The sequence below is a fragment of the Schistocerca serialis genome, chromosome 1 (assembly GCF_023864345.2).
Source record: "Schistocerca serialis cubense isolate TAMUIC-IGC-003099 chromosome 1, iqSchSeri2.2, whole genome shotgun sequence".
Classification (NCBI taxonomy): Eukaryota; Metazoa; Arthropoda; class Insecta; order Orthoptera; family Acrididae; genus Schistocerca; species Schistocerca serialis.
The window spans coordinates 1,143,123,233-1,143,136,542 of NC_064638.1; the positions used below are offsets into that span (position 1 = coordinate 1,143,123,233).

Below are 13,310 nucleotides of genomic sequence, written 5' to 3' on the forward strand. Positions count from 1 at the left end.
CTATATGCCTGGAACGATAGATCCTAGGAAAGTCTAGTAAACGTGGGCTTTAAAATACTTAACTGAAGAGCTCTGAGTACATCTTCATCTTCGATACTGTGAAGCAAATTTCTTTTACTGCAAGCTGTTTCCTTTTCATTTCTTGGGAGAACGTAGTACGGACCAAAATAAGAAAAAATTTTCTGTTAACATGGGCACTAAAATGCATACCTTAAAAGTTATGAGCACATGTTCTCTGCAAGAGATAAGTTTCACATTAGATGAACGAGTGCCCATAGCTCAAGGTTGCTTGGTTGGTTCGTGGGAGGGGACCAAACTGTGAGGTCAGCGGTCCGAGCGGATTAAGGAAGGATGGGGAAGGATGTAGGCCGTGCCCTATCAAGGGAACCCTCCGGCATTTGCCTGAAGCGATTTCGGGAAATCCCAGAAAACCTAAATCAGGATGGACATGACGCGGGTTTGAACCGTCGCCTTCCCGAATGCGAGTCCAGTGTGCTAACCACTGCGCCACCTCGCTCGGTAGCTTCTAAGCTATGCACTTTAGGGCGCATGTTTATTGGACATTCCTTATCTCAAGACATAGCTTGTAGTTCAAATGGTTCAAATGGCTCTGAGCACTATGGGACTTAACTTCTGAGGTCATCAGTCCCCTAGAACTTAGAACTACTTAAACCTAACTAACCTAAGGACATCACAAACATCCATGCCCGCGGCAGGATTCGAAACTGCGAACGTAGCGGTCACGCGGTTCCAGACGGTAGCGCCTAGAACCGCTCGGCCACTCTGGCCGGCCTCTTGGAACACCCTGTGCATGTATATGAAGTGTGCACCTACCGGAATTAGATCTGGGGTGCTTGTTTTTCTCGGGAAAATTTCTGTCTGGCCAGGGTTCTGATTCTAAGTGCGGTTCATCACACAGTTTTAAACCGTTTGAAAATGAAAGCAATAAATAAGACACTAAAGTCTCAAGCTCAGATTAAGTGAATTCTCCATCGGTTCGTGACACGACGTCCTAATTCTGGCAATATTAGGAAGGAAACACTTTCCTGTTGTTCCGTAAATACTCTATTGTCAGTTTCCTCACAAACCGGCTTTCAGCTTCGTAGTCCATCGTTAAATGCCAACTTAATATCGGTACAACAGATAAAATGGCGTGCAATTTGCGCAAATAGACATTCATAAGACGGAGTGATACAGAAGTTTGCAAAGAAAAATTTGCTTTCTTACATGGATCTTGATACTTTTAACAAAATATAAAAAATAAACCGTAATCTTAATTTGCATAATTTTAACTTCATTTAATAGAGGGGAAAAAGGAAGTGTTTTCGATCACTTAAAACTAAGGTGTCATCCTTTTTCAAGTGTTTACTACTTTCAAATACACTCCTGGAAATGGAAAAAAGAACACATTGACACCGGTGTGTCAGACCCACCATACTTGCTCCGGACACTGCGAGAGGGCTGTACAAGCAATGATCACACGCACGGCACAGCGGACACACCAGGAACCGCGGTGTTGGCCGTCGAATGGCGCTAGCTGCGCAGCATTTGTGCACCGCCGCCGTCAGTGTCAGCCAGTTTGCCGTGGCATACGGAGCTCCATCGCAGTCTTTAACACTGGTAGCATGCCGCGACAGCGTGGACGTGAACCGTATGTGCAGTTGACGGACTTTGAGCGAGGGCGTATAGTGGGCATGCGGGAGGCCGGGTGGACGTACCGCCGAATTGCTCAACACGTGGGGCGTGAGGTCTCCACAGTACATCGATGTTGTCGCCAGTGGTCGGCGCAAGGTGCACGTGCCCGTCGACCTGGGACCGGACCGCAGCGACGCACGGATTCACGCCAAGACCGTAGGATCCTACGCAGTGCCGTAGGGGACCGCACCGCCACTTCCCAGCAAATTAGGGACACTGTTGCTCCTGGGGTATCGGACCATTCGCAACCGTCTCCATGAAGCTGGGCTACGGTCCCGCACACCGTTAGGCCGTCTTCCGCTCACGCCCCAACATCGTGCAGCCCGCCTCCAGTGGTGTCGCGACAGGCGTGAATGGAGGGACGAATGGAGACGTGTCGTCTTCAGCGATGAGAGTCGCTTCTGCCTTGGTGCCAATGATGGTCGTATGCGTGTTTGGCGCCGTGCAGGTGAGCGCCACAATCAGGACTGCATACGACCGAGGCACACAGGCCCAACACCCGGCATCATGGTGTGGGGAGCGATCTCCTACACTGGCCGTACACCACTGGTGATCGTCGAGGGGACACTGAATAGTGCACGGTACATCCAAACCGTCATCGAACCCATTGTTCTACCATTACTAGACCGGCAAGGGAACTTGCTGTTCCAACAGGACAATGCACGTCCGCATGTATCCCGTGCCACCCAACGTGCTCTAGAAGGTGTAAGTCAACTACCCTGGCCAGCAAGATCTCCGGATCTGTCCCCCATTGAGCATGTTTGGGACTGGATGAAGCGTCGTCTCATGCAGTCTGCACGTCCAGCACGAACGCTGGTCCAACTGAGGCGCCAGGTGGAAATGGCATGGCAAGCCGTTCCACAGGACTACATCCAGCATATCTACGATCGTCTCCATGGGAGAATAGCAGCCTGCATTGCTGCGAAAGGTGGATATACACTGTACTAGTGCCGACATTGTGCATGCTCTGTTGCCTGTGTCTATGTGCCTGTGGTTCTGTCAGTGTGATCATGTGATGTATCTGACCCCAGGAATGTGTCAATAAAGTTTCCCCTTCCTGGGACAATGAATTCACGGTGTTCTTATTTCAATTTCCAGGAGTGTATTTACAGTAATGTCAGTTCCTTATTTTTTTCGATAGTATAGAAAACGTCACAACCTGCATCGAATGGACGGATTTCTGTTAAAAGATATTCTATACAAGGCTGAGTCTCCCTAGTCTCCAGATTTCCTCGTTTTCCGGTAGCCTAATTCATTCCGCTCTTTGTCAGTGAAAGAACGCATATACTGTATACTCTTACACAGCGCTCGGAGGTAGTTTATACACACCACTTTCCACCGAAATTTTAATTGTGTTTTCGCTTTTGAATAATAATTTAACTATGCTGTTGATATTAAAAAAGGCTGGTCCTTGGTTGCAAGGCTAACTTCTTCGCAAGGTTGTCTGAAACTTTTTTAACATATAGGATAGTGCTCCAGTTTTTTGTAGCTACTGTCACATTTTCGTCGGGCATGGTGGTTGCCCTCATATTAGTTTCATTATCCTAATCAGACTGTCTAACCGTATTACAGACGTTCGGACTTACCGATTCCAGAATGGTAACACAGTGTTCTATAGAAAAGAAAGGTGCGTAAAATTACACCACTTCTATCTGCTGGCCAGCAGGAACCAGTCATTAGTTTTAAAAACTGGTGCATTGTCCCGTATTCTAGTAAAACTTCAGGTACCCGTGCAAAACAGCTAGATTTTTAACTGTACACCTGCGTTTACAAAAACAACAGCATAGCTTAAGTATTGTTCAGCAGTCAAGACAGAAGGCAACTTTTGATGCTGATCATTTAATCACGGCTATGATAATTACGTTATCAGAACATGAAAGAAGATGCTTAACTGCCATGTAAAGCAGAAAGACAACTCCACCGGAATTATTTGATATCAATAAACATATGACAAAGAATGTCAGTTTAGTTATGAACGGAGAAACACAATTTCCTTCTTCCTCTCTATTAAGCCAGGTTTCTATTACGAAAATTTAGATTACAATAGTAAATTCAGTTTTTCATTTCTTGTTACATGTAATACTATCCGTATAATACTTTCGTCTGTAAACCTCATTACCTCATCATTTTATGTATCTGCAGTATGTGTGTCTGATTTCTGACGGACACACGAAATGTGGGAGAGAGTGTCACAAAAATGACACAGGATTAGGGCTGGAAACAGTTAAAAGAAAGGCGTTTTTCGCTGCGACGGAATCTTCTCACGAAATTGCAAACACCAACTTTCTCCTCCGAATGCGAAAATATTTTGTTGACACCGACCTACATACGGAGGAACGATCACCACGATGAAATAAGGGATATCAGAGCTCGTCCTGAAAGATATAGGTGTTCATTCTTTCCGCGCGCTATACGAGATTGGAATAATAAAGAATTGTGAAAGTGGTTCCATGAACCCTCTGCCAGGCACTTAAATGTGTTTTGCAGAGTATCCATGTAGATGCAGATGTAGATGTAGATTATATCTATGGCCTCGACATTCTGTTGCCGCCTGATGAAGTTCTAAGAAGCCGAGAGCCGCTTTGTTATGAGACATCACGCATTGGACAAGTATGTGCCGCAAAAGAGGGTTACGGATAGAAAAGACACACCGTGGATTAACAGCGCAATTCGGAGAATGCTCAGGAAGCAAAGGCAGTTGCACTCGCGGTACAAGAAATATCGGAAGAATGAGGACGGGCAAAAGTTAGTAGAGATTCGTGCTGCTATAAAAAGAGCGATGCGCGAAGCATTCAACCACTACCACCGTCATACCTTAGCAAAAGATCTTGCTGAAAATCCAAGGAAATTCTGGTCTTACGTAAAATCGGTAAGCGGGTCGAAGGCTTCCATCCAGTCACTCACTGATCAGTCTGGCCTGGCAACGGAAGACAGCAAAACGAAATCTGAAATTTTAAATTTAGCATTTGAGAAATCTTTCACGCAGGAGGATCGTAGAAACATACCGCCGTTTGAGTCTCCTACAGACTCCCGTATGGAGGACATAGTGATAGACATCCCTGGGGTTGTGAAGCAGCTGAATGGGTTGAAAATAAATAAATCGCCAGGTCCTGATGGGGTTCCAATTCGGTTTTACAGAGAGTACTGTACTGCACTGGCTCCTTACTTAGCTTGCATTTATCTCGAATCTCTTTCCCAACGTAAAGTCCCGAGCGACTGGAAAAAAGCGCAGGTGACGCCTGTATATAAGAAGGGTAGAAGGACGGATCCTCAAAATTACAGACCAATATCCTTAACATCCGTTTGTTACAGGATTCTCGAACATATGCTCTGTTCGAATATAATGAATTTCCTTGACACAGAGAATTTGCTGTCCATGCATCAGCACGGCTTTAGAAAGCATCGCTCCTGCGAAACGCAACTCGCCCTTTTTCCACATGATATCTTGCGAACCACGGAGGAAGGGTATCAGACGGATGCCATATTCCCTGACTTCCGGAAAGAGTTTGACTCGGTGCCCCACTGCACACCCCTAACTAAGGTACGAGCATATGGGATTGGTTCCCAAGTATGTGAGTGGCTCAAAGACTTCTTAAGTAATAGAACCCTGTACGTTGTCCTCGATGGTGAGTGCTCATCGGAGGTGAGGGTATCATCTGGAGTGCCCCAGGGAAGTGTGGAAGGTCCGCTGTTGTTTTCTATCTACATAAATGATCTTTTGGATAGGGTGGATAGCAATGTGCGGCTGTTTGCTGATGATGCTGTGGTGTACGGAAGGTGTCGTCGTTCAGTAACTGTAGGAGGATACAAGATGCCTCGGACAGGATTTGTGATTGGTGTAAAGAATGGCAGCTAACTCTAAATATAGATAAATGTAAATTAATGCAGATGAATAGGAAAAAGAATCCTGTAATGTTCGAATACTCCATTAGTAGAGTAGCGCTTGACACAGTTACGTCGATTAAATATTTGGGCGTAACATTGCAGAGCGATATGAAGTGGGACAAGCATGTAATGGCAGTTGTGGGGAAGGCGGATAGTCGTCTTCGGTTCATTGGTAGAATTTTGGGAAGATGTGGTTCATCTTTAAAGGAGACCGCTTATAAAACACTAATACGACCTATTCTTGAGTACTACTCGAGCGTTTGGGATCCCTATCAGGTCGGATTGAGGGAGGACATAGAAACAATTCAGAGGCGGGCTGCTAGATTTGTTACGGGCAGGTTTGATCATCACGCGAGTGTTACGGAAATGCTTCAGGAACTCGGGTGGGAGTCTCTAGAGGAAAGGAGGTGTTCTTTTCGTGAATAGCTACTGAGGAAATTTAGAGAACCAGCATGAGATTTTCAATTTGCAGCGGAGTGTGCGCTGATATGAAACATCCTGGCAGATTAAAACTCCTGAAAATATCCTTTCTTCAGGAGTGCTAGTTCTGCAAGTTTCGCAGGAGAGCTTCTGTAAAGTTTGGAAGGTAGGAGACGAGGTACTGGCAGAAGTAAAGCTGTGAGGACGGGGCATGGGTCGTGCTTGGGTAGCTCAGTTGGTAGAGCACTTGCCCGCGAAAGGCAAAAATCCCGAGTTCGAGTCTCGGTCTGGCACACAGTTTTAATCTGCCAGGAAGTTTCATTAGAGAAGCAGCATTTGTGGCTGACTGCAGTACAATTTTGCTGCCGCCAACTTACATTTCGCGGAAAGACCACAAAGGTAAGATAAGAGAGATCAGGGCTCGTACAGAGGCATATAGGCAGTCATTTTTTCCTCGTTCTGTTTGGGAGTGGAACAGGGAGAGAAGATGCTAGTTGTAGTATGAGGTACCCTCCGCCACGCACCGTGGATTGCGGAGTACGTATGTAGATGTAGGTAGAAACATATAACGTTTGCAGAGCTTAAGGAATCGTTTGCTTCTTAATCTAAAGGTTAGACTTACTTGACTACAGCAAATCATCTATTACGCAAGCAGCAGTCGCCGGCGCGACCGTTCGCGGCACGAACAGCTGCGACCCTCCAGCTGCTGGAGTTCTGCGCGTCCAACGGCTCATGGCTGCAACAGACTCCCTGCGGCCCAGGACTGAACGGCCGCGCCCTGACCTAAGCCGCCAGCGGCAGCTGGTACGGGCTAACTCCGACGCTCGCCCCTCCCGCCGCCCCACTCATCGCCAACGAGCCGCCGTGCCAAATCTGGCGAAAACATCGATCACTGCAGCCGCGTTAACCCGCCTCACCGTACCGGCGGTTCTCCCGCAATACGACGAGCACCGATGCGTTTTCAGGATTCCGTTACGTACCTGCGACCGAAAATACTGCATGGCTTCATCACCACTTCAAACACGTCTCACATGTAATTAATCCACTAGTGTGTGTGTGCATATGTGTGTGTGTGTGTGTGTGTAGTTTGTGAAGTGTTACGAAACAATGTGTGTATAGTGTGTGCAGTGACTGGTAGTGAAATATGATTGAACAATGTGGCATTACATTATTTAATACATTATTTGTAAAAAACGTATTATATGCCTGGAGTAAATCTAATGGTTGTCTCTAACTACACTACTGGCCATTAAAATTGCTACACCAAGAAGAAATACAGATGATAACGGGTATTCTTTGGACAAATATATTATACTAGAACTGACATGTGATAACGTTTTCGCGCAATTTGGGTGCATAGATCCTGAGAAATCAGTACCCAGAACAACTACCTCTGGCCGTACTGAAAGTTTACCGTCTAACCTCCTTGCCTAGGGACGCCAGATGAAAGTTGATGTCGTCAAGCCCTGAATGAAAATTGCGCAACGGATAACTGGGGAGGGGAGCTTGATAGCGCTACCTAGAGAGCGTGCCCTTTCTGTACGATACTAGGCAAGGGGCTGGAGGGCTCACACGCTGATGTGTGGGTCCCTGCATTCTATAGCTTTTATTTTAAATAAATTCCTTTAACTTGACTTCTTTGTGATTTTTAAGGTATGTTAAAGATTGATGACAGTTGATTACCTATTTATTTTAAACATTATCACTTGACTTTACAGAGATTGCAGCAATTGTTTCAGTTTACAGACATTACAATTTAACAACTTATAGCTCGGGTATATTATATACTAATCTGCACGCACATTTCTACGGGTAAGACGGAATTGCGTTGGCCAAATGTATACCACCAAAGTCTCCCAATATTTTACATAGAACATTCACTATGTGAGGAGGAGAACGGGCAAACTGGGGACCAGATACTTTAACACAGGGGTCAAATTTCCGGGATTAAACGAGCACATTCGTTTCGTCACACAAGCCGAAGCTGGAAATAAGAGAATTAGTAAAAATATTCAAATACCTTTCTTCCATGCGTGAACATTGAGACAGACGCACTGAGGGCACGTCTGCTCACTTACCCGTCTTTTGTAACACTCCCCTCATCGAATATGGCGGGAACCCGGATGTCTTCCTGGGCCCCGGTGGAGGGGGTGGTCGAACCACTTGGCCGTGACCAACCTCTCCACCCCAAATCTTGTGACACTGGAAAGTCTTTGACTTTTACCTGCCTGTGCTGTCTCTCTGATCCCATACCCAGGCGTAAGGTTGGCACTACTATACTACAGAACTACTTCCCAACAAAGATTTGGCCACGCTTTACGGAAAGGTGGGACGAGGATTAGGAAACTTCATGTGCAGATTCACATTCACGTACAAGAAATGCATAATACACAACACATATAAATACGTATTATGAAGCCTGACACATTTCTTTCCACCCGTCCACATGGGTTCGGTTGCACCCGCGGCCGGCCGCGTCGTGTAATGAAATTGCCTGCGGAGCCGCCTCTGTTTCTATTTCCCGGTGCGAGCGAGCAGCGAAACCTACTGCTTATAGAGCGGAAACTACTGTACCGTTTCTGTACTAACGGCGTTGATACGCCTGGGCATTGAGTCAAACAGAGCTTGGATGGCGTGTACATGTACTGCTGCCCATGCAGCTCCAACAGGATACCACAGTTCATCAAGAGTAGTGACTGGCGTATTGTGACCATCCAGTTGCGCGGCCACCATCCACCAGACGTTTTCAATTGGTGAGAGATCTGGAAAATGTGCTGGCCAGGCCAGCAGTCGAACATTTTCTGTATCCAGAAAGGCCCATACAGGACCTGCAACATGCGGTCGTGCATGCGGTTCATTGGAAGAATCCTAAGGAAATGCAGTCCGAAAACAAAGGAAGTAGATTACAAAATGGTTCAAATGGTTCTGAGCACTATGGGACTTAACTTCTGAGGTCATCAGTCCCCTAGAACTTAGAACTACTTAAACCTAACTAACCTAAGGACATCACAAACATCCATGCCCGAGGCAGGATTCGAACCTGCGATCGTAGCGGTCGCGCGGTTCCAGACTGCAGCGCCGAGAACCTGTCGGCCACCACGGCCGGCGAAGTAGGTTACAGTACACTTGTTCACCCACTGCTTGAATACTGCTCACCGGTGTGGTATCCATACCAGATTGGGTTGATAGAAGAGATAGAGAAGATCCAACGGAGAGCAGCGCGCTTCGTTACAGGATCATTTAGTAATCGCGAAAGCGTTACGGAGATGACATGTAAACTTCAGTGGAAGACTCTGCAAGAGAGACGCTCAGTAGCTCGGTACGGGCTTTTGATGAAGTTTCGAGAACATACTTTCACCAGGGAGTCAAGCAGTATATTGCTCCCTCCTACGTACATCTCGCGAAGAGACCATGATGATAATATCAGAGAGGCATACCGACAATCTTTCTTTCCACGAACAATACGATACTGGAATAGAAGGGAGAACCGATAGAGGTAGTCAAGGTACTCTCCGCCACACACCTTCAGGTGGCTTGCGGAGTGTGGATGTAGATGTAGATGACTGCATATATGTACGTCAGTCTGATGATTCGACCTCTTGTGTGCCATTCATGAACAGCATTCCCAGGGGCATTTTTCAACAGGATAACGCTCTCCCATTTACTGCTGTTGTAACCGACGATGCTCTACAATGTGTTCAAATGTTGCCTTGGCGTGCTCGATACCAGACATGTCTCCAATCGAGCACTTATGGGATATCATTGGACAGCATCTTCAGTGTCATCGACAAACAGCATTAACCATCCCGGTATTGACTATGTGTAACAGACATGTAACTCCATCCCACAAACTGACATCTGGCATTTACACAGCGCAGGCGGATACACCAGTTATCAGTCAACAGCATTTTGCAGTAGCTTATCTCGAACTTACATTAACCTGCTGAGGCGTAGCGCCGTATACCGATCCTGCCTTGGAGGCGGTTATGTGGGGGATGTGTCTCAGAGCTGGACAGTGACAGATGGTGACGTGAGACTGGACGCGCACGTAGTTTATGTATCAACCGATAGAGGACAGTATTGGACAGGGGACTGTCATTTAGTTTCGATTGTGCCCACTAGAGTGCACTAAAGTAATAGAATGTTTTTCATAAACTGTTCTAGTATTTTATAAAGTGTTGTCTTTTTGTGTATGTAAAATGTTATAAATGTGTTTTAGCAGTATGAATGATGCGTGAGTGTGGTTTAAGGTTAATATGAAGATAATTGTTTTACGAGTTAAGCATGCAGCCGTGCATTATCCTTCTGAAATGTAGGGTTTCACAGGGATCGAATGAAGGGTAGAGCCACGGGTCGTAACACATCTGTAATGTAACGTCCACTGTTCAAAGTGCCGTCAATGCGAACAACAGGTGACCAAGACGTGTAACCAATGGCACCCCATACCATCATGCCGAGTGATACGCCAGTATGGCGATGACGAATACTGGCTTCCAATGTGCGTTCACCGCGATGTCGCCAAACACGGATGCGACCATCATGATTCTGTAAACAGAACATGGATTCATCCGAAAAAATGATGTTTTGTCATTGGTGCACCCAGGTTCGTTGTTGAGTATACCATCGCAGGCGCTCGTGTCTGTGATGCAGCGTCAAGGGTAACCACAGCCATGGTCTCCGAGCTGATAGCCCGTGCTGCTGCAAACGTTGTCGAACTGTTCGTGCAGATGGTTGTCTTGCAAACGTCCCCTTCTATTGACTCAAGGATCGAGACGTGGCTGCACGATCCGTTACAGTCATGCGGATAAGATACCTGTAGTCTCGAATGATAGTGATACGAGGTCGTTGGGATCCAGCACGGCGTTCCGTATTACTCTCCTGAACCCACCGATTCAATATTCTGATAACAGTCGTTGGATCGCGACCAAAACGAGCAGCAATGTCACGATACGATAAACCGCAATCGCAATAGGCTACAATCCGACCTTTATCAAAGTCGGAAACGTGATGGTACGCATTTCTCCTCCTTACGAGGAATCACAACAACGTTTCACCAGGCAACGCCAATCAACTGCTGTTTGTGTATGAGAAATCGGTTGGAAACGTTGCTCATGTCAGCACGTTGTAGGTGTCGCCACCGGCGCCAACCTTGTATGAATGCTCTGAAAAGATAATCTTTTGCATATCACAGCGTCTTCTTCCTGTCGGTTAAATTTCGCGTCTGTAGCACGTCATCTTCGTGGTGTAGCAATTTTAATGGCCAGTATTGTAGAAGTCTTGAAATATGTGTATACGAATTAGCTTATTTTAAATTGATCTAAATTTGTAAATACTTTGACCTATATCTTTGTAGAATGAGTTCTACGGATGAATAAAGCTACTAGTACTACTAATAATAATATCTCCTCTCCGAACAGCTTAATTGCCGTCATTCCGCCATCTTCCTCTCCCTTGACCTTGAACGACCCTATGACCGCGTGTGGCAATTTGGTCTCCTCTTCAAGCTCCAAACCTTCGCCCTTCCTATTAACGAAGTCCGTCTGATCGGCTCCTTTCTTTCCCAACGTCCTTCCTACGTCACCATCCACAACACGGATTCCTACACCTTTTTCCCCTCTGCTGGTGTGCCCCAGGGTTCCGTCCTCTCCCCTCTTCTGTACCTCTTGTATACGGCGGACATGCCGCCGTCTTCACTCCCTATCCACCTTCTCCAGTACGCCGATGACACCGCCTTCCTTGCCCTTGCCCCCACCCTGCAGCGCTCCCAACACCTTCTCCAATCTCATCTTGACTGGTTCACCGCTTGGTGCAACCAGTGGTTGCTTAAGGTCAATCCTGCCAAAACCCAGGCGATCATAGTAGGCAAAACCACCCCTTCCTTCCGCCTCCTCGATTTCTACATCACCATCTATGGCCGTCCTATCGCCCTCACCCCCCTTAAATACCTTGGTGTCACCCTCGACCGTCGCCTCTCCTGGACCCCCCACCTCCGGGCGATCCAAGCCAAGGCACGCTCCCAACTATGTCTCCTTAAACTCCTTTCCGGCCGTACTTGGGGTCTGGACCCCTCCACTATCCTCCATACCTATAAATCCCTCATTTGCCCCATCCTTTGCTACGACCACCCTGCCTGGATCTCCGCTCCCCCAACCTTTTACAAATCCCTTCAGATCCTCGAATGCCATGTTCTTCGCCTCGCCTATCGCATCCGTCTCCCCTCCCCCATGCGGTTCCTGTACGACCAAATTCCCTTCCCCACCTCCTCCTTTTCCTCGAATGGATACGGATCCCCTACACCTCCAACAAACTCGATCCTCCTCACCCGCTGGTCTCTCCCATCCTCTCCCACCACCGTCTGCTGCCGCACCTGTTCTTCCACGTCCCATCTGCTCTCCATCTCTCCACTCTCCATACCCTCTCCCAAGATGGCTTCTGCCAGCTCCCCCTCCCTGATGATGCCCTCCTCCCCTCCATTTACCCCACCTACCAACTTTGTTTCTTTGGGCACCCTATCTCCTTTCTCTCCCCCCTCCCTCCCTCCTCTCTTACTCCCCACTCCTCCCCCGGGCTTCCCCTCCCCCATACCTCCTTTCCTCCTCCCATCTTCTATGCCATTGGCATCTTTGCTCTTCCCTCTCCCTCCCCCTCCCCCTTCTTCCCCTATTGGCAGTTCCCCAGACTCGCACACGCTACGTGGACATTCGCACGCCGGAGATCATCGCCATCCGTTTCTCGTGTGTTGTGCCGTCGTGTTTTGTGATTAGTGTCCGCCGTCACGCTTCAACGTTCACATGTGCCGTCGAAATCATCACTGTTTGTGCGTCGTGTCGACAGTTTTAGTGGTTTTTCGTCTAGTGTGAACGGCTTCGTCTTTTTTATGTTCAGTCTCTACTGTTTTTTACCCGCCAATTGTTCAATCTCTTATGTGTCTTCTATATGTTTTATCATTGTTAACTCTAAGGCTGAAGAGCGGTGTCAGGTGCTCCTGCCAGCCTACCTGTTGTTGTACGGATATCAAAATTACAATAAAGGAAAAAAATACTAATAATAAAAATAACACTTTGCCGTCCGCACGTCTCGTACAAATTTATTCGCATGGCGCCGGCAGCGCTAGTTCGGGTTACTTGACTTGTCGCCGACCGCTTCTCACCTTTCCGTTCATGACAGGCTTCAAACACAAGTATGGTGTCTCAGAACGAGCTTGCGTGCTTTAGTTTTCCTGAAATCCTCTATTTTTCCGTACCGTTAAACAAACTCGAATTTTCTTTTCAAGTAACTTCTCTGCTACACTTTTATACGAATAATCCATG

General features: G+C 47.1%; 1 protein-coding gene across 1 annotated transcript in view; it reads right to left on the reverse strand.

The window, feature by feature from the left end:
* Positions 1 to 6,753, reverse strand: part of LOC126459514 (mucin-7-like) — a 92,408-nt gene extending 85,655 nt beyond the window's left edge. The window contains exon 1 of the mRNA XM_050095866.1: positions 6,623 to 6,753. The gene's annotated coding sequence lies outside the window, so the exon portion shown is untranslated. The remainder of the gene's footprint in view (positions 1 to 6,622) is intronic.
* Between the last annotated feature and the right edge of the window lie 6,557 nt (positions 6,754 to 13,310).